Genomic DNA, 20,306 nt, shown 5'->3' with positions numbered 1-20,306 from the left:
CACAAAGACTTCAGCAAGCTAACCCCACATAATTGAAGTTTAGGTTGAAAGGTCACAAATTATTTTGCAAATAAAATGTTGCATGAAATTGCTTTTATAGAAGCTTTTCTTTTATTCAAGTTTTTCTTTTGTGCTTCTTAGGTTGGGTATTGGTTGAAAGCTTTTATGCTCTTTCAAAAAGGTTCCTGGTGTGATTGACTCTACTTGCACTTCTTACTGGCTATGAACAGTGTGTGTGCCAGAAAACCCTGAATTTCCAGCAATAGGGCTGAGAAACACTGGGATTTAGCCAGCCTCAGGGTTATTTGCTCCTTCAACCATGAGACCAGAAGATGCAAGAGAAGACAGAGGGGACTTGATGTAAAATGGGCCAGTCTAAATTGTCAGGTATCCACTTTCAAAATATTTTTTCCTTCTGTGTCCACAATATTGTCTAATGCCTGTCAATTTCAGGGAGACCTTTCAAAAACTTTCAAATTCCATGCATCATTGAATTAACAAATAATCTGTTTTACCAGATGTTTAGAGTTGTGCAAGGATGTCTGGTTATTGTAAAAATTTACTTTATTAATAAATATAGTTCCATGTGGCTGGTTTGCAATGACATGCTGTTCCATTAGCAGAAACCTTGTACCTGCTCTATAGTGCATTTCTCAAATAAGACACTATTGCAAGAAATGTGTATTATATCACAAATAGAATTTGAGGATAATAAACCAAATAAACAATCTCTTAAAAAAAAAACAGCTGTTGAATAAGCATACAGAATAAACATTAAGGCAAAGCAACAAGATATATCAAAAGCAGAACATTGCTGATAATGGCCACATATTTGCAATTATTGATTTTAATGAAAAATATGAAACAAGAATGAAGGCAGTAGAAAAAAAATGTTCATGAAGTTAGTTGGTACTAAGGATGGGAGACACTTCGCTGGTGGGCTTTGACTGGAAAGAAATCCAGGGCTTGACCTGACTCCTTACTTTCCTCATTAATTATACTCTGTTGGTGAAGTTCTTGCACATGGCTCTAGCTCTTCACAGGAGAACTGAACTGACCCCACTGCAACCATAGCATCATTAGAGCATTGTGGCCATTCTCATTTTTTTCTGAAGCACATGAGCCCTGCACTGAAAAGCAAGTATATTAATCACTTAATTGGGCTACATGTAAAACTCTTTCTTTGAGTATTCCATTACGGAAACATGTTCCATTGCTACCTATTTTGCCACTTTGAATGCATTTGTAACTATACTATACATCATGGTTACTTAATACCTTTAATTAACAACTATTTTTGTCTAAGAATTAATGGAGTTAATTAAATTATCCCACTTTGAAAATCACTGACTTAAAAAAACACCATGACCCACACACATTTCTCAGAAAGGCACTAAATAATTAATGCCCATTATTTTTCTTATTAGCTATGTACCTTTTAGGACCATACAAACCAAATGTTTTATGTTTCAACTCTATGAATAATAGCCCAAGTCTAACTACAGCCTTAGGCTATGTGGTGCATTCTTGATGTGATCTCTCATCAGTTTGTGTATTTTTATATCGTCAATTAATACTGTGATATGGTAAAACTGATATTTCTAGGTTTTCACACCATGAAAAGTTTAACACCCTCAGACGTCCTTGATTTAAAACATGCCCTTTCTCACTCTAATCCTCACCATCTGATCTGTCAAGTGGCTTTCATGGTAAAGGTAAAGTTCACACTGTAGACAGAGCTCTTATGAACATGAATGTAATCAATAAATGTAAAAACAAACAAATCTGAATAAAAGCTGGATTTATGCATGTGAATGCAGTTAAGACTTCCCAGTTATAACAAGCACTGCACAAGGGTCTTAGCATATCCTCAGCAGCCCCTTTTGCCACTGTCAGTAATTAACTAATTTATGAATAATAATTATTATATTAATAATAGATATTATTTGTATTGTACCTTTTATTAAACACGTTGACAATGCGCTTTATATAATAAAGTTAAAATACAAAATATGTTTGACAAAAATAACTTTAAACCTGAAAATGGTAATTACAAAAGCATTCTGAAAACACTTGCAACACATATTTTTCACAGCTTTAACTTAATTTAATCTCTAAAATCATTCATATCTTGAAACCCAACCCTGCTTAGTGTGTGCACATTATGCATGATATATTTCATATATTGGTGGTCTTATATATAACAGAATTGTTTAATATTGTTGCCTATGTTTAATGTTTCTAGCAACTGCTGGTGAGAAAGCTAACACACACATGCACATACACACACATTTGTCACATGGAAATAATACAATTCAAATGCACAAAACTGACAAATGGCTGCCCAGAAACACATACCCAGAATCCAAAAACATGCTAATCTCCAGATCTAATAATATGAGTCTAATAATCTGAGTATTAATCTGGGTCTTTTCTTATCCCTTCCTCCACTTCCTAGCTCCTTCATATAGCAATACTCAAAGATGCTGCCACTAGTATCAATATTTCATGATGCTCTCTTGACATTTTCTTGGAGCATCTTAAAGACACAGCTGTGTTTCCACAACCAGAGATCATGAAGTCATCATGGACTGCATCTGTCACAGAGTACAAGAGCTCTACTCCACTCCCAGTGGGTATCGGTGAGTGAGCAGTAGTTCAGCAGGAAGAGGGTGGAGCAGATTGAGGTTCTTGGGGTACAAGTGTGCAAAAGTGTGCATGAAGTTCCAAACGCCCGTGATGTAAATCACCCAGCACTCGACAGAGAGAGGTGTGAAGAGAGGTGTGAGACCCTAAAGAGACACGACACAGACTACCTGTGAAGAGACAGCAAGAAGAGCAATCACATCAGAGTAGCAAAGGCGGGGTGATAAAAATACAGAGTGATAAAAAATCAAAGACGGAGGTAAAAATGTAAAAAAGACGACTGAGTAGCTTGTCTCATGAAGGGTGAGGGAAAGACAAAACAGAAGTAATAGAGATGAGAGTGGCAGGGGAGAGATGTGTGGCTTGTGTGGAACGCAAAGACTTGAACTCTTCCTCTTGTGTAATACGGGCTGGATGTGCTCACTAGCTGGCCAGAGGCGGTGCACTGTACATGCCCTTTAGCCCTGCAGGCCATGTGATCATAGCCTGGCCTCCAAGTCAGAAGTTTGTGTATGCCACATGAAGTCATAGCAGACTACCAAGAAAAGTGAAGTACCCGGAAGGAGTGTGAGTCTAGGTACACTGTTCTAGTTCCTCAGCGATTTTGGTCCATATTGATTTGATAGCATCACACAGTTGATGAAGGTTTGTCAGCCACACATCCATGATGCAAATCTCCTGTTCCACCACATCACAAAGGTGCGCTAATGGACTGGGATTGGCAGTGGTAGCTCAGTGGTTAAGGCACTTGACTTGTAATCAGAAGGTTGTTGGTTCATCGTTGCCATGTTGCCACTGTTGGGCCCCTGTGCAAGGCCCGTAACCCTCAATTGCTCAAGTTGTACTCAGTCATAATTGTAAGTTGCTTTGGATAAAAGTGTCAGCTAAATTCCATAAATGTAAATGGAGGCTTTGGAGGTCATTTGAAATTAGTGAACTCATTGTCATGTTCAGGAAACAAGTTTGAGATGATTTGAGCTGCTGGAAGTAGCCATGATGGGTGTACTCTGGCCATAGATAGTAACCAAAATATTCAAGTAGGCTGTAGTGTTTAAACGATACGCAGTTAGCATTAAGGAACTAAACCTGTGCCAAGAAAATATCAAACCACCAGCCTAACCTGTTGATAAAAGGCAGAATGGATTCATGTAATCACATTGTTTACGTCAAATTCTGACCCTACTATCCGAATGTTGCAGCAGAAATTTACCAACCCAAACTCAGACCAAACATAGTCTGGTGTGTATAAAAAATAGAAGCTTATTGGATTCAACTTCCCCAGCCTTTACAGCTGTTTATATGTTTTTATTATAAATGTTATATGTGCCAAAGGGAAAATCTGTATACACTGGCTTTCTTTGTAGATGACCAAAGTACAGTGCACAGTCCTGGTACTGTACTCTACTGACTATTCAGACTGTCTTATTTGTACAGAAAGTCAGAATATTATAATGAGTATTGTGGTGCATAGAGTGAGTTGTTTGAATTGTGACTCTCCTCAAACACACACATCCACACCCACATATACACCCACCCACACACATGCTCTAAGTAGCAATATCTTTTATTGAGGCTTGAACTCCACTGTCCTCCAGGCTTTAATAAAGTTTTGCACCTGCACTCTGTGTGTGTGTGTGTGTGTGTGTGTGTGTGTGTGTGTGTGTGTGTGTGTGTGTGTGTGTGTGTGTGAGTAAAAGAAAGATAGATAGATAGATAGATAGATAGATAGATAGATAGATAGATAGATAGATAGATAGATAGATAGATAGATAGATAGATAGATAGATAGATAGATAGATAGATAGATAGACAGACAGAAGCTTCAATAGGCTAGATCAATTAATGCTAATCAACGGTAGCAATTCTCCCTTTCCCATGTGTGCTCCATGATCCCACTTCTCAGTAACTAGGTTTCCTTCAGTTGATCTGAAAGAGCAAGCCTTGTGTTAGTCAGTAAGGGAGAAGGCTGCACTTGCCTATGAGCTTCTCTATGCGCAGCAGCACAGAGGGAAGTGGTAGGACTAACCTAGGGAGACATCAGCATGCAGGAGGCCCTTGTAGATCAAGTTAAAGCCATTTTCCCAAGAGCTGACTTGTCCCCTAAGCCCCACTATCTTCAGGTGATGTAAACTCAGAGAAAGGTGAATCTACTTCACCTGAGGTGTGGATGTGTCTATGTGTGAACGTGTGTGAGTATATGGGTGTGTAAAATGAGAGAAACAGAAGATGAGAGAGAGCAAGTGAGACAGAGAGAGAGAGTAAGAAAGAACCACAAAGGCTTATGCCTTCAGTACATGTTCCAATAAGATTAGGCTTGAGATCTGTATGATTGTCAAATAAGAGACACAAGATAGAGTTGCATTCTCTCTCTTCATGAAGAAATATCACTCCAATCAAGTTGCTCATCCCTTGTCAGAAGTGGGTCACAGCCGGTCCCCTGCATTTCCCTAATGAGATGGCATGGAGTTATTAATTGTCTTTTCATAGCGAGGCACATGGTTTCCAGAAGAGCCACAGAGATGCCCGCCAGGCATCACTACTGCCATCTGATCAGGGCCATCGCCCTCCCCATTCTCTCATTTTCGTTTGTTTCGGGCTTGGTAATTCTCTCTTCCTTTCATTGTTGAATGAGCTCTCTGGTCTCGGAAAGCAGCACAGCTGTTTCATCCTGACTCCCTCCTGTCTGGCTCAAGGCTGGTTCAGATGAGCATGGAGGGAGCAAAGGTCTGAGCTCCCCCTAACAGTAGTGTTGCAATGGTCTTTCTCCAAAGTCATACAAATTTTATTATGTGTTGAATAATTTGCTCACTTCACTGTTTGCTGAAAGTCCAGTGTATCATTTTACTTAGATAGTTGGAAAGTGAACCCATGACCAGAATTACTGTACTAAATATAACACAAAATGCACATTGTACAGTGAACAAATATTCAAATTCAAATTGTCTAAATGACATCTGTTTTATCACTGAGGTTCCATATATTGCAAAGAGACGGAACGAGAGATCGATGTAGCCTGCACAGTTAATACACATAGGAATGAGGTCCTAGAGAACCAGAGTTGGGTACAGATGTTCACGCTGTTCTGACACATGTAGCACTACAAGCACAGTTCTGTGAGAGAGATGGACAGCTCAAGGGGGAGTGTTAGTGTGTGAGACAGTGTGAGAGGAAAAAATAGCAGTCTGAGATCTCTGTCAGGTTATTTTTTAATGGACCACGGATGCTACCTTTCCTGTTTGATTCACCCAAACACACAAACACACACACACACATCATTTTTTCATATCCCACCCATTGTATTAGATGATGCAGTACTGTTGAGGCCACTAAAGTTGTTTAATTGCATAATACACATTTCTGGTCTGAGGGAACACTGAGCACCTTTATTGTTGCCATCCCTCAAATGGTTTCTTATACTTTCTAGCTTCCTTTCTATCTTTTTCTCCTTTTTAGAATTTTCACTCTTTTGTTGCTTGCACTAGTAGAGTGATTGACTTTGGATTATTTCCATCCAGAATTTAAGAATGCAAGAAATGATCACCACCCACTTGTTTGGATCTCCTCCCTGGATGATTGTGTGCCTGCCTGTGCCCTCTCCCACCTTCCTGCAGTAGTTTGTATTGCATCTGTGTTGAGTGAGCATGTACCCACTTGGTAAGATGTAATTGCTAGTCTGTTGATGTATAGGTTGCTTAGTTGCATCCATGCCCTCAAATCTGCCTGATAGGTGTGGGAACCTGGTGTTTGGTTAAGTGGCTTGGTTTGCTACATGGCATTTTAACAATCTGTTTTCAGATTCCTGCCTTTGGATCTAGATCAATAAATGATCATTATGGACTGCTCTGGATTGCTTTTTCTCTTTAATATTTGTCTCACAGTTGTTTTGGACTAATTATTTTCTGTTATCAACTGAAGCAGATGCCTATTCTATACCTGAACTTAAAAGTTGGAACTCTCACACTCATCTGGACCACGCAAACTTTGAGATAAGCCATAAAACTAGTGAGCAATGTCAAGCTTTCTTACATTTATCAATGATAGTCAGTAAGATCAATCAACATTTTCCCTCTGCTCCTCAAAAGTTTTTTTCTTTTGAATCTTCTACTGTAATCCCTGATAATAAGTTCACTAGTTACACTATTACTGATTCTACTTCTGTCTCTGAGCTTATTACATAGCCTAGCTCTTCATCATGTCAGCTAGTCCCTGACCCCACCTCTCTTCTCAATGCCTGGAGGCATGCCACCTCTTCTCAGATCACTCACTTGATAAATACATGTTTGTATTCTGGTTTTGTTTCCTCTGCCTTCAAGATTGCAGCTGTTACACCTAGTTTTTTTTTAAAAGCCTGAACCCCTTAACACTTCTTTTATTAGTCATAGCTCCATATGCAACCTCCCTTTCTTACTTAAATTTAAGAAAAGATGTGGTATCCATGCAAGTTAGACATTTACTCACTGAAAAAAAAATCTCTATGAGCCTTTTCAATCTGGATTTCTCATACATCACAGTCCTGCACTCCTGAGAATTGTAAATAACCTTTTGCTGTCTGCTGATGCTTGACATATAAATATTCTGCTCCTGCTTGACCTATGCTTTCAATACTATTAATCATGATTCAAGGTTTGCCCCAAGGATTAGTTCCTGGTGCCATTATTTACTTTGCCCATTAAATAAATAATCCGTAACCAAAGTCTTAGCATTGTTTTTAGCAAGTCTTTCATTGTTATGCAGATGGGATTCAATTATATCTAATTGCCAATTGCACTGTCATTCCAAATAACACTTGTGCTAAAACCTCCCTAGTATATATTTTGACAACATGTATCTCTGATCTCAAACTCTGGATGAATTAGAATTTTCTTAAAATAAACAGAGAAATTATGCTAGTAGTCCCCAGCCCCAAATCTCCAAATTGTCCAGTTTTGCTATTGCACTTGAAGGTATGACTGTTAAACCCACTCAAGTTGTTAGAAACTTGGCATCCTTATGGATCTACACTGCTACACACCTCTTGCATCACATATTTCATTGCTCAGTAAATCTGTTTTATTTCATCTCCACAATATTGCTCATGTTTGCCTTTTTCTATATATTAAATGCTAAATCTCTATTTCATTCCTTCTTCCGTTTCTGGATTGACTATTTAAATTCCATATTTATAAGTCCTTCCTGATAAATATCTGAATAGATTTCAATACATTCAAAACTTTATCCCTAGAGTACAGACAAACACACAAACGGATCTTCTCATATTCCTCCTGCTTTTCATCGTTTACATTAGTTCCCTATCTAATCTGCTATTAAATATAAAATCCTCTTTCTCAAATTCAAAGCTCTGCATGGTTTTGCTCCTGCATATCTTTCTGAACTCTATCATTTTTATTACCCTTCTCGCACTCTCAGATCTGGCAGTAATCTGTTTACTGCACCTCATACTAGGCTTTTCTCTATGCGTGGCAAGGCATTTGGTGCGAAGGTACCAAAACTGTAGAATGCCCTCCTCAATCTCTGTTCTTCTACATCTATCACAACCCAAGATGTTAAAGACTTACCTTTCATTCAACCTTATTCTACTTTCTCTCCTTACATTTTCCCCACTGTTCCCTGAGTTCTTTGTGAAGTGAAAGTGGTCTTTATTTTAAATAATCTTGAACGTCATCAGAAATTATGGCTAAAATCCCATCAAATTTATCTTCAGACAACAACACTTAACCACACTCATGTTGTTGCCATAGAACAGCACACACATTCTCACCTGCCTGCCATGGGGAACCACAGGCATAAACTCATCATTGGAATCTCAAGCCTGTTGGTTGATGATGAAAGGCTTTTTCCTCTAACAGTTACTGCTGATAGATGAGGTGGTGACAGATTGGGGTTGAGTGTTCTGGGAGCAGGTGCAGGTGGACCAGCCCTACACCAATTGTCGCCCACTGTGGTGGCTATGTGGGTGAGCAGCCCACAGCCTCCCTCCTGATCAAGCACCTGCAGCCACCCAGTGGATCTCCATTGTGTCATATGAGAGTGGATTTCAGTAGACGCAGAAGGAAAATGAATTCAGCAGGACAGCGCTTGTGCATGAAACAGGCAGATTTTCCATGATACATCTGTTAAAAGGCACCTCATCCCCTTGCTGATTTTCAGCAAACACAACAGACACATATTGCATTCACAAATTTGTGTGCACACAAATCAACACTGTGTAAAGGAACAGTTTTGTTGACAACACCAGCCATCACAGTTAGTTAAAATAACATCCAAGCATGAGTCAGTAAGATGTGGGTTTTTTATGCTGTCACAACACACTTTAATCTTCAGATCCCATAGATGTGAAGTAAAGGTTGAAGTAAAGGTTTACATTCATGTCATCGTCCACCTTGCCCCCTGCTCACACCTGTGTTTAAACTATTGGCTGTGGGGAGTTAGATGGGGAGGGGCAGTCTGGCCTATCTCTGAGCACTATGCTAACAGACATCTAAAGCTCAGAAACTGTAAACCCGCAGTCAGACAGACAAAGTCAGTCACTGTCACACTGATCTGTCTCTGATAACAAACTTTATTATAGCTGAGTGGTCTGTCACATCTCACTGTCTTTACCTTGCCTATCCCCCTTAGTCTGAATCACCAAGCAGAGAAAATCACCACAGTACTCTCTGTTCTCTCTGGAGGCTTAACACACAGGCTGAGCTCAGGCCTGAAATGGGTTGAGGCTCTTTTTCACAGATGGGATGTGCACACTAGCTTAGTGCCCAGTCACAGGCTTGGCTATAGCATCAAGACAGCACAGGTTAGGAGAAGCCCGCCACCCATTAAAGATCTCCACAGCTGCCTATCTGAGATTCTAAGATTATTGACTATATCTGGTAGGGGTGTAAACACAGGAGATGGAGACATGGAAGATGTCCAAATAATTATCAGCATCTAGATGCAAAAGCAGACATTCCAAGCTGTGATGTCCAAACTGAGGTGTGAGCCAAGCCGTGACTTCTGAGTAGTTACACCCCTACTATCTGGCTATGTGAAACTCAAGACTATAGACTCTGTAGTCTTAAGGTTGCTCTTTTGAAACTATGAAAAACAATGCATTTGCCATCCAGCTAGACAGATTCTCTCATCATCCTTGCTCCTGCTGCTTCTTTGCATATTAATGTCACTCGTTATGTGGCAGGGGATTTTATGGGTTACATTTCTGACGCAGGCTGGCCTGGCATTAGCAGGGGTCAGAATTCTTCAATCAATGCTCTAATGATAAGAGGGCACCATGCTGGTGAATTGTGCTTTGGTTGGTGGGAAATGAGATTTGCAGAAGAGCATAATGTATTGATGGTGAAGTTATTAGCCAGGCCATCGTGTCAGAGGGGTGGTGAGGCAGTAATGCTCCTCTTCATCCTGCACACTCTGGCCACAGCAGTTTTGTTCACAGTAAGAGAGATCAGAAGGTTTGAAGATAGAGCAAATCAATTTTAATTGCTTGTATGAGGGACTGCGGCAGACAAGGGGAGATAGAGAGCACAGAAGGCACAGATGAAGAAAAGGAGAGCATACAATATTTATTTAATCACAAAAGGTCTGAGACCTTGGGCTGGCAGAACACCATAATTGACATGAGACATGTTGGCTAGCGAGGCCAGTCAGTGGAGTGCAGTGAGAGGTAAGGAGCACCAGGGGCTAACCCTGACCTTCCTGCTTTAAACACATTCACTTTCATTGCTCCCTCTAGTGATCCTTCTCTTTCCTCTAATTATTTCTTCTCCACTTCATGGACACAATGAAGATCTCTTTTTTTCCTTTGTGACCTTATTTGCACTTTTACTTCCATTTCCTTCCATCCTCAAGAAATTACCCTTCTGCACTCCTGACCCCATCCTCAGCTCTCTGCTTTTTTTCTCAATCACCCTTTTCTTCCCATCAAACTCGTTCTCTTCTCTTTCTCAACACAATCCCTCCCTTCATTACACTGTCCATTTCTCCTCTGCTACTCTCCATTGCACTTTGTGTTGCTGTTAAACAATGGACTGATAATAAAGAATCTGATAATAAAGAATCTTTTACGGTGTTATGTGTATATGGACTACACACAGAGGCCAGAATGTTAAGTACATGACAGCATCCTGCCACACATTTTTAGAGAGAATTTACCCAATCATTATGATATGCTGAATGGATTTCTAGCCGTTAATCCATAAGTGTCATCTGATATGATACAGAGAGACACTGATTTCTGTCCCTTCTGTCCCTCCTGAGAATGGAACTACAAGCCCTGGCACAGACACTGCAGAAACAGTTCAAGATAAATATCAGTACTGAGATCCTGACAGAGGGGTTTGTTGAGGATATTTCAGCATGTAACATATACACTATGTCCTCTATGTTCATTAATTAATTCAGCTAATTGCTTAACTCACTGAAACTTAAAAGTTGCAATAAAGCTTTGTTGTGTTAAGAAATCATTGTGTGTGTGTTATCCAGGAAACGAAATCCTATCACATGATAACATTCCTATAAGCACATTCCATATTTTCTTATACAACCTCCAGGCTTGTTAAAAGCTCAACTGGTTGGAGTCCTGAGTTCTCCGCTTGTCCATTATAAGAGGTAGGCTGGATCAGCAGAGGGGGAGATTGTGAAAAATCTACTCAGCTCACCACTGCTCAGCTGGAGAACAATGCCATCCCCTGCACAACTCTGCAAAAATTGTACTGGTTGCCAAGCAATTTGCAAAGCCCTTCTGATAATGAACCAGGTCCCCCAGGACATAATCACAGAATGCTGAACATTTCATTTACAGTGCTGAAAAAATAGACAGACATGAGACATGCCATCTAAATGGCCAGCTGTACATATATATGTACTATTGTACTAAGACCATTCAATAATGTGCATTTACTATCTGTGATACATTCAGTGAGATCATTGTTTCCCTGCTGCCAAAAATAGATCACAAATAAACAAACAAAACCTTCTGAAAATCATATCTTGGTTCCCCTTCAGTCTTCTTGACTGAGATTTATCACAAACAACCAAGTGTACCACACGCTTTGCTCTGTTCTTCCTCTCCCTGTCAGCGCTTTCTGAGGCTTGTTAGAAGTGTGTGCGTGCCTACTCTTCTCTGTCTCCACGTTTTTCGCTCACTCCTCTCACTCTACGAGTACAGGCTGCTTTAGGCAAGAGCGTGGAGACCATCTGCTCTCCACAGTCTGTTAAGTTTGAGCCTGTTACTGTGCTGTATTTACTCCTCTCGCCGTGTGCATTGCTCCTGTGTGCCTGGACTGCCACACTGATGCTCCTTTTGTCTCTCCCTTCTTTGACTTCTCCCTCCTGCTTTGGCGGGTGCAGTGGGACGCCCAGCCCGTCACAGTGGCAGCTACTGTGGGATGCTTTGCTTTGCAGTCAAAAAGAAAAAAAAAAAGACCTGTACCATCTCTTTTTTCTCCCAACTCCCCTTCTCCTCTTATATTCAGTGTCAGTATGATCTTCCAGCATGAAAAAAGCATGCTGTTTTATTAAATATATGAGGATGAATAGCAGAAAAATTCTTGTGTTTGAGTGTGAGTGTTGATATCTTTTTTTTTCTTCCTTCATCCACTTGCTTCCTTCTTCTCTGCCAGTCTGCTGGGGTGTAATTAATATAAGCTACAGTATAGGATTCATAACATGGTGAGCAGACTAGATCAGAAATGACATTCTCATGTGCTAAAGGCAGAAGAACTTGTTGGGAATGATCAGCTTCTCACGGCCCTATCTGAACCAGCCATGCAGGATCTGACACTCCTCAACACTTAACTGACACATTACACTAAGTGGGGTAATAGCACAACTTTCTACATAATGAGACCAAGTCCTACAACAGGTTACACAGATGTCCATCCAAAACACAGATCTTATTATTTCTTGTGTATAAGGAATAAGGAGCATAACAACAACATGACCTTCACATCATCTGTGGCTGCTTCTTTGCTTCTGGACGCACAGACGTAGGGGAAGGGAGAGGCTACAACCCTAGTCTTCTTCCCAACAACTCATCCATCATCATCCACACAGATAATCCATCTACAAGAACCATCTGACACATGTAACAAGACCTTGTAAGCTGAGCCTTGGGAGCATCTATCTCAAAGTTAGGTCACGTTCATGCATCATTATCAGTCACGTCTGCAACTGTGATGAAACCCTGGATTTAGAAACATACATGACATGTGTGAAGTGTGAAAATTAAACAGGCATGATGGTAGCACATCTCATAGCTTCTCCGGGCCAGCTTTAGATAAGCAAGTATTTATGGATTCAGGAAGCTGTCACAAGCAGGGACACTGATATAGCAATAGTATGACTTATAGCCATGAGTACAAGGTCATGGGGTCAAATCCCTCAGCAGCTCATAAGATGACTTATTAGAGAGCTGCAAAATGATATCCACTGCAGTCTGTAAGTAACTAGACAATTTTTGTTTTGGCTATGTGCTTCATTAATTTGCACTTGAATAACATGATAATTATGAGGTCATCATGTACAGCTATGTCTGGTGAGCCATATAAGAAATGCAGGTCTTTTTATACATAGAGGGCTGCACATTGAACAGATGAATGCTCTGTGTTTTCTTGGCCAGCTGTGTTGCTGAATGATTAATTCATAGCCCAAGGGATTTAACAAAAGGTCTACAAATGATTCTTGAAGTGACAATTGCATCTAGAGTCTGTCACTGTTGTCTCTAAATATGGGGCAAAGCCAGAAAAACTATCAGCTGGAGAGAGACTGCCAAGGCAAGAGATGCGGCCAAGAGACATAGGAAAATTGAGAAAACAGAGGTAAAGGAAGGATAGAAGTATATATAACCAAAGACTTAGCTAACACAAGGTTGAAAATATAGAGATAGGTAAAGCATTAGGTGTTTTCAGTATCAACTAGTATTACCCATGTTTGCAACATGGCTAGGAAGCAAGAACCTGCTGCTGAGCTTAGCAATAGCAAATCACCTGGCACTGGCACAGGGATGTGATAAAAAAAAGTGGGTAAACTGTAAACGTTTGTGGCAGCCAGTTACACAGAGTCACACATCAGCCTCTCTGATGACATCCACCTAACACCTGGATTACAAATAGAATAATTTGACTATTGGCCCCACATGTCATCATAGATTTAGGAAAACTATTTCCCATCAGCCGTTACCTCATCTATCTTTACCAACATTCCTTTCCAATCTTTCCCAAACTTGGCCTCAGCCAAGTGTAAAAATGCCTTTGAGATATTGGGTGTTTTTTGTTATTGTTTTTCCAAAATTTCTGGTATTTTCAAAATCTGTATCAAAAAGCTGCAGGTTACTTTGTGTAACACGATATTTTTTTATTTACAAGAACATCTTATTGTTTGATATACCTAGGAAATATCACAATTTCTTTAAACTGTGTTAAGATTAGGTTTCAATAAAATACTTGCTAGCTTCTGATAGCTAGGCATTGGTGACACATAAGTTACTAGCTAGCTAGGCAAAGTGGTAGAGATCTGTGTAGCTGTATCTATGTTATGTATCTATTCATTGAAATGTGTGTAGCTAGCCAAGTAAGTGAAATGTAAAGGATTATTTATTAAATGTACATCTGATTTGTGCTTTCCTTATGTGCATGTAGCCTCTAATAGTGCCCAGACTATAGAAGAACACAGCAGTGTAAGGATGAAAAATACAGTGATGTTGGAATCTCTTCAACAGATCAAGAACTCAAGACGTGCGCAGTGCCAAAGTGTCATAAAGTGAAAATTTCATTAGTATCACCTTAAAGGATTTACCACAAGATGAAACCTCATGAAAAAATGATCCAGGCTGCAGTTTGCTAAAAAGTACTCGAAAATGCCTGTAGAATGAAGGAGTGAGACAAAAGAAAGTGCCCGTGATCAGTGCCTTTTTGAACTCCATCCCCCTCATCTGTAAAACATGAGCATGAATGGCTGCTAGCTGCTCAGATACAAAACATACTCACTGGATGTCATGATGATGCTGCATCATGACCTAAAATATCCAACTGAGCATGCATGTGGCTTACTGAAGAATTGATCGAAGCTAAAAATCCCTTCAAACAAGCAGGAGCTTAAACTGGCTGCATTACAGGCTTAGCAGAGCAGTAGCAGGGATGACACCTTGTGTCCTGTGATGTCTGTGTTTCACAGACTTCAGGCAATTGATTGTAAAGAATGTGAGCCTTGGATAGCAGAGCAATGACCCTAGTTCCCATTCCAAAACATGCAATTCATTAGCTGATGGAAATAAATGACCACTTAGACAAATCAATACAAAACTGGAGTGCCCTCTCTATCCTCTTACCATGGACTGAATGATCAGCTAGTAAGTGTGAATCTGGCATTTTATATTATATATAACAGTGGTATATGATGATCCCCATTGTCATTATAGACGCCTTTATGCTTTTATCCTCAGAATGTGTTTTCTTTCATTCATATCTTTATGCTCTTTAGGTCACATGCATTTGACCTTGAATTACTGCAGCACTGCTTTTGAATTAACTGGACTGAGAAAAAAAACATGAAGGAGAGTAAATGAGGTAGGAGGTGTATGAATTTATGAAAGTATTTGTGGGACGATGTCCCTCTAAATAAGCAGCCTAATTCAGTAAGAGCTTACTGTATAGTTAATAAGGTGTGGAGGTTCAAACACGCTACATGACCAGAGTGAAAAGCCAGCAATTTTGTTTGAGAGTGTGAGCACACACAATGACACACACAATGACACACACACACGCGCACACATACACACACACACACACACACACACACACACACACACACACACACACACACACACACACACACACACACACACACACACTGACACATACTGACACACACACACACACACACACACACACACACACACACACACACACACACACACACACACCACAGAAACAGTACTGTCTGCTGAAAGGGTAAATTCAATTATGCTATGAAAGGAAAAGAATGTCATGCAAATAGCAAGGAGACTGATAAGCAGGGGTTTATTCTCCTTCTCTCTGTCTCTTTGTGCCTCACCTGGTTTCCATTATTATCTTGGGCCTATTCACACTGAAGCAGTATTAACTCAGTTAGAACATAATTAAAATCACACAAAAAGATGTCAGTACATAGGGACAAATTCTTAGATCTTACATTAAACTAACTTTACCCAATTTGCTTAAAACCATTACCACTAGGGTCTACATATGATCAGATACATCACAAATTCTGCTACCTGCACCAGGTATTGCAGCAATGATTTGGAATTTATTTTTGGAATGCTCTGATAACACAAAGGAGAACAAATCTGAGAACAAGTCCTCTGCGATCACAAAGTGCCTACAATCAAACACATGCACCTCATTGTAAAACTTGGGAGTGAGGAACGATTAGGAGGTGTGTCTATTCAAAGACTTTTACAGCAATGGCAGAGACATTTAGTGATTTAGACTAATGGAGCCACCTCAGAGTAGAAAGCACAGATCATTTAAAGACAGGACAAACACACTGGTGAGCACAAAATAATAACAAAATAATAACAAAGGCAGAGCCTCCTTGTTTTAAGGCACACTTGTCTCCCCCTCAATATGAACACACATGCGTTCATTTATACACATGGTATAGGTGCACCTATGCATAAACTTATATGCAAGTACTAAGTGCCCACTCCAGACTGTGGCAAAAAGGAAAAGTCCCAGAACTCAGACATTATTGTATATCTCTGGGTACATGCCTATATACTAAAACTCACAACTGTGTATGACACTCAGGGATATGGAAAAGAGGAGAGGGAGAGGAAGAGAAGTGCTGCAGGAAGGACAGAAGTGAAACATTCAGGTGCTATATTGTTGATAAACAAAGGTAAAAAGCAAGAGAGGGGGAACAGTCGATATAGATAATAAAGGCCAGAAGCATGTTTGTGTATGAGGGAGTAGGACAGATAGACAGATAGAGAGACAGAGAGATTTCTATTCTAAGTGGGCCGATGAAGTGCCCAGCATGCCTCTAACCCTTATTAGCCACACTGTGGCTCCTCTCCTTGTGCTGAATTAATGAGAAGTGGACAATTATGAGGCAATCTGCCTCTCATCAATAAAACTGAGCTACAGAACTACACGCATGGACACGCATGCACATTTATGACTCACCAGTACATACACACAGGAATACAAACATACACACAGCAAGAAGAGAGGGAGAGAAAAAGACCTACATTCTTTGCATACAAAATGTAAGACATGGCTTTGATAGACGGGCTTCTATTTTTGCAGCATGGCTCAGCAAGTGAGTCGGGCAGATGCTAAAATCAATGGTCCTATCGGGTCCTGTAACCAATCGACATGTCCGTGTCCGCATCCAGAGAAGGCCCAGCAGGGTAAACATGCACCAGTGAGAGTGCTTGTCCAGCATTAGTGATTCAGCTCACTGTGGAGTGCACCAAAGCTGGCACAAGACTGCAGGATGGAAAAGCAAAAAAGCAGAAAGGGAAAAATCTAATAGGTGCTTTTTGATTTTTTAACCTATAATTATTGGACTCCTCTTTAGACTTAAAGGATGACACTCTTGCTGCAAGAGAGAGTGACTGCAGGACTGAGAAAGTGAATGTGAGCTCCATAGAAATGGACTGATGATGCTGTGATGGAGAGAGATAGAAGGAAAGAGGCCAGGGAAGATGAGTGAGAAGTAGAGGAAAAGGTGGTGATGATCTAAACCACATCGCAGCTTGATGGTGAAATTGCTGGGAAAGGTGACACTAAAAGGCAAAAGAAGTGAGGACATGGCGAGTACTGATGAAGCAGGAACTAGAGAGATACATTAACAGAGAGCATGATGGGATATGGTGACACTGACCCGTACAAAGGAAAACACAGGAGGGCAATATGAGAGAACAGGAGAAATGGAAAAGAGACATGAGTGTAGATAGATAGATAGATAGATAGATAGATAGATAGATAGATAGATAGATAGATAGATAGATAGATAGATAGATAGATAGATAGATAGATAGATAGATAGATAGATAGATAGAGAATGAGGATAAATGAGAGGTCTGAGAACAAACAGCTGAGGTGTAGATGGAGAAGTGTATGTTAGTGAAGCAGGAGAGATTGTGTGTGTGTGTGTGTGGGGGGGGGGGGGGGGCGGTAGGCACTCTTCCTACTGAGCTCCTAGGATCAGTACACTAAAGCTGCTTGAGCCTTCCCTGACTGATCTAGACATTACCACCACCCAATCATGCACACACAATATCTTTGAGGGTACTTTAATTGATTTTTGTACAGTAAATAAGGCTATGGCTATACCTTAATCTAACACTAACATAAGCTTAACCCCAATAACTATTGTACACTATTGTAAAACCTGCTGTTTTACTTTTAGTGAAATAAATTGCTTCTTTGTGGGGGCAAGCTAAATGTCCCCATAGTGTCAAAACAAGTACAGTAACATTGTTTAACAATAAAACAATAAAATATTTGTTTCACAATAAATCATACACAAAATAGTCAAACAGTAATGTCTTGCACTAAAACATCAGACACACACATCAGGCACACACACACACACACACACACACACACACACACACACACACACACACACACATTTATAGACTTCATTTAAACTATTAAACTTAAAAAATAAAGGGAAATTAGCTGTTGTAAAATAGAGGCAGAATAGAAAAGAGGTACAAAAAGAAATATGTCCATATTTATGAGGAAGACACTTATGATACACTGTTACCTAGAATATGCATTTTATCTATCTGTGTAAATTTGGCATAAGTACATAAACATCGTTCTAGCTGGTCTTATTTTATGATGACATTTGAAGTTCCTGTAAAGTGGAGGAGTCATACCAAATAGTTATGAAGGAGGCAAGGCTGGATTCAGTAGTTGCAGTGTAAAAACTAGATCATTTGAGTTTGGTACAAGGTGAATATAGAAAGAACATCTCCTGTTGTGCTCACTTGGTGTGGTGGACTATGTTTAAGCAGCTGGTATCTGAGTGCAGTTCTTTCCCACTTCCAGTCAACAAAAATGGCTCAGTTGTTTTGAGTTTGGAATCACTCAGACTCTTGGGAACTAATATATCCTGGGACCTGAGATGGTTAATTAACTTTATGTAGGCTGACCTGTAACCATTGGTTATCAGGCCAATCACGTCATCTGTCATTTGTCATCTGTAAATCTCTGGATTTTTGCAGATCATTCTTTGGAGGTGCAGGTAATGCTATAAAGAAAAAGAAGAAGGGGGAACACACAAGCTTGAGGATCACCAGTGCTGAGGGTCAGGGGGTCTTATATGATTCCCAGCCATTACTGCTGTCTCCTGTCAGTAAATCTGTGATCCAATGAGAAAGAGGACCTGGCACAGACAGCTGGGTCTGTTTGACCTGCAGAATTCTCAGACAGTGGTGTTTAAAGCCAAGCTAAAGTCCACAAACAGAACTCTTGAATAGGTATCTGGACTGGTGAAATACTTTAGCAAAAAGTACAGGGCCAGGAATGCTGCATCATCAACAGACTTGGTTGGTTCGCCAAACTTGTAATAGGTTGGGATAAGGTGCTCAAAGATCTTTATGACTACATATATATATATATATATATATATATATATATATTCTGCCACTACAGGTGTGAGATGACTAACTCAGCAGATAGCTAGCTAATGTCAACATGAGAATCTTCCAATAAAACTTCAGAACAAATGATGTAGTTGTGTCCTTATTTTACTGGAGTATTCTTAAATGCTTTTTATTGTAAAACTGCAAAACAAATATAGAATTTTGGCTTCAATAACAACTTGCTGGAACTGACAATTTACATCAAAGTAAACTAATCACAAATTATAAAAGCAATATTGCCACCACATCAGCTCAATGCTAACAATGTATGGGAAATCCCATTAACGGGCTATCGCGAATTAGCGTCGTGAAAAGTCACTGCTAATAAATGACTAATAAATAAGTCCACTTGAACAATCTTTTGTGAGCAATTGATAACTCTTGCTAATAAATGTTTGAATTGTCCTAACATAAAAAAAAAAAATGCGAACACATTCAAATATTTATAATAGACATATGTTTTCAAGGATTAGAACAGATCAAGAGGCTAAGAAGGGTACCATTCTTACAAATAACTTGCTTAAACCAGACTAACTGATAACATATCCACGATGAAGCTCTTAAAGTTGTAGTATACTGCCCAACTGGTATAATGCTTCACATCACTCTAGCTTTTCTTTGAAAGAGTAACACTAAAGCAAGTCTTGAATACACCTTTGCCATTCTTGTTATTTTCAAATCCACCTTACGAACTTTGGAATCCTTGCTGGGAGTTATGTTAACATTGAGTCTGACAGGCTATTCATTTCTTTTGACCTGAGAGTCAAAAAAAGTTAAGATGAAGATTGGACTGACTTCTTGCCATTTCCTTCTCGACTAAAGTGTTACTAAGTACTCTTGTTGATATCTTTTCTGAAATACATCAGTGAGACACAACCTGCTTCAATTGTTTACCAAGGATGTCTTTAAGGTCTATCTCTTATGGAGAAGCAGACATTGCATTCAGCTTCTGCATAAAAAGCACAGCAGGTGACAGTAAAGTTAGTTTGTCTGCATCAGGAACAAGGGTGTCTGATATTCATTATGCTGT

The 20,306-nt window shown here is 39.8% G+C and overlaps 1 long non-coding RNA gene across 2 annotated transcripts in view; it reads right to left on the bottom strand.

Annotated features, from left to right (window-relative positions):
• Positions 1-580: 580 nt before the first annotated feature.
• The window catches only part of LOC145660383 (uncharacterized), a 54,510-nt gene continuing 34,784 nt past the window's right edge, over positions 581-20,306 (bottom strand). For both annotated transcript variants that reach the window (XR_014126715.1, XR_014126714.1), the window contains exon 4: positions 581-2,812. This is a non-coding gene — a long non-coding RNA (uncharacterized LOC145660383). The remainder of the gene's footprint in view (positions 2,813-20,306) is intronic.

The sequence above is a fragment of the Electrophorus electricus genome, chromosome 2 (assembly GCF_041902795.1).
Source record: "Electrophorus electricus isolate QZ-2024a chromosome 2, ASM4190279v1, whole genome shotgun sequence".
Classification (NCBI taxonomy): domain Eukaryota; kingdom Metazoa; phylum Chordata; class Actinopteri; order Gymnotiformes; family Gymnotidae; genus Electrophorus; species Electrophorus electricus.
Note: the sequence above shows the minus strand (reverse complement) of the source record. Positions and strands in the feature narration are given on the sequence as shown.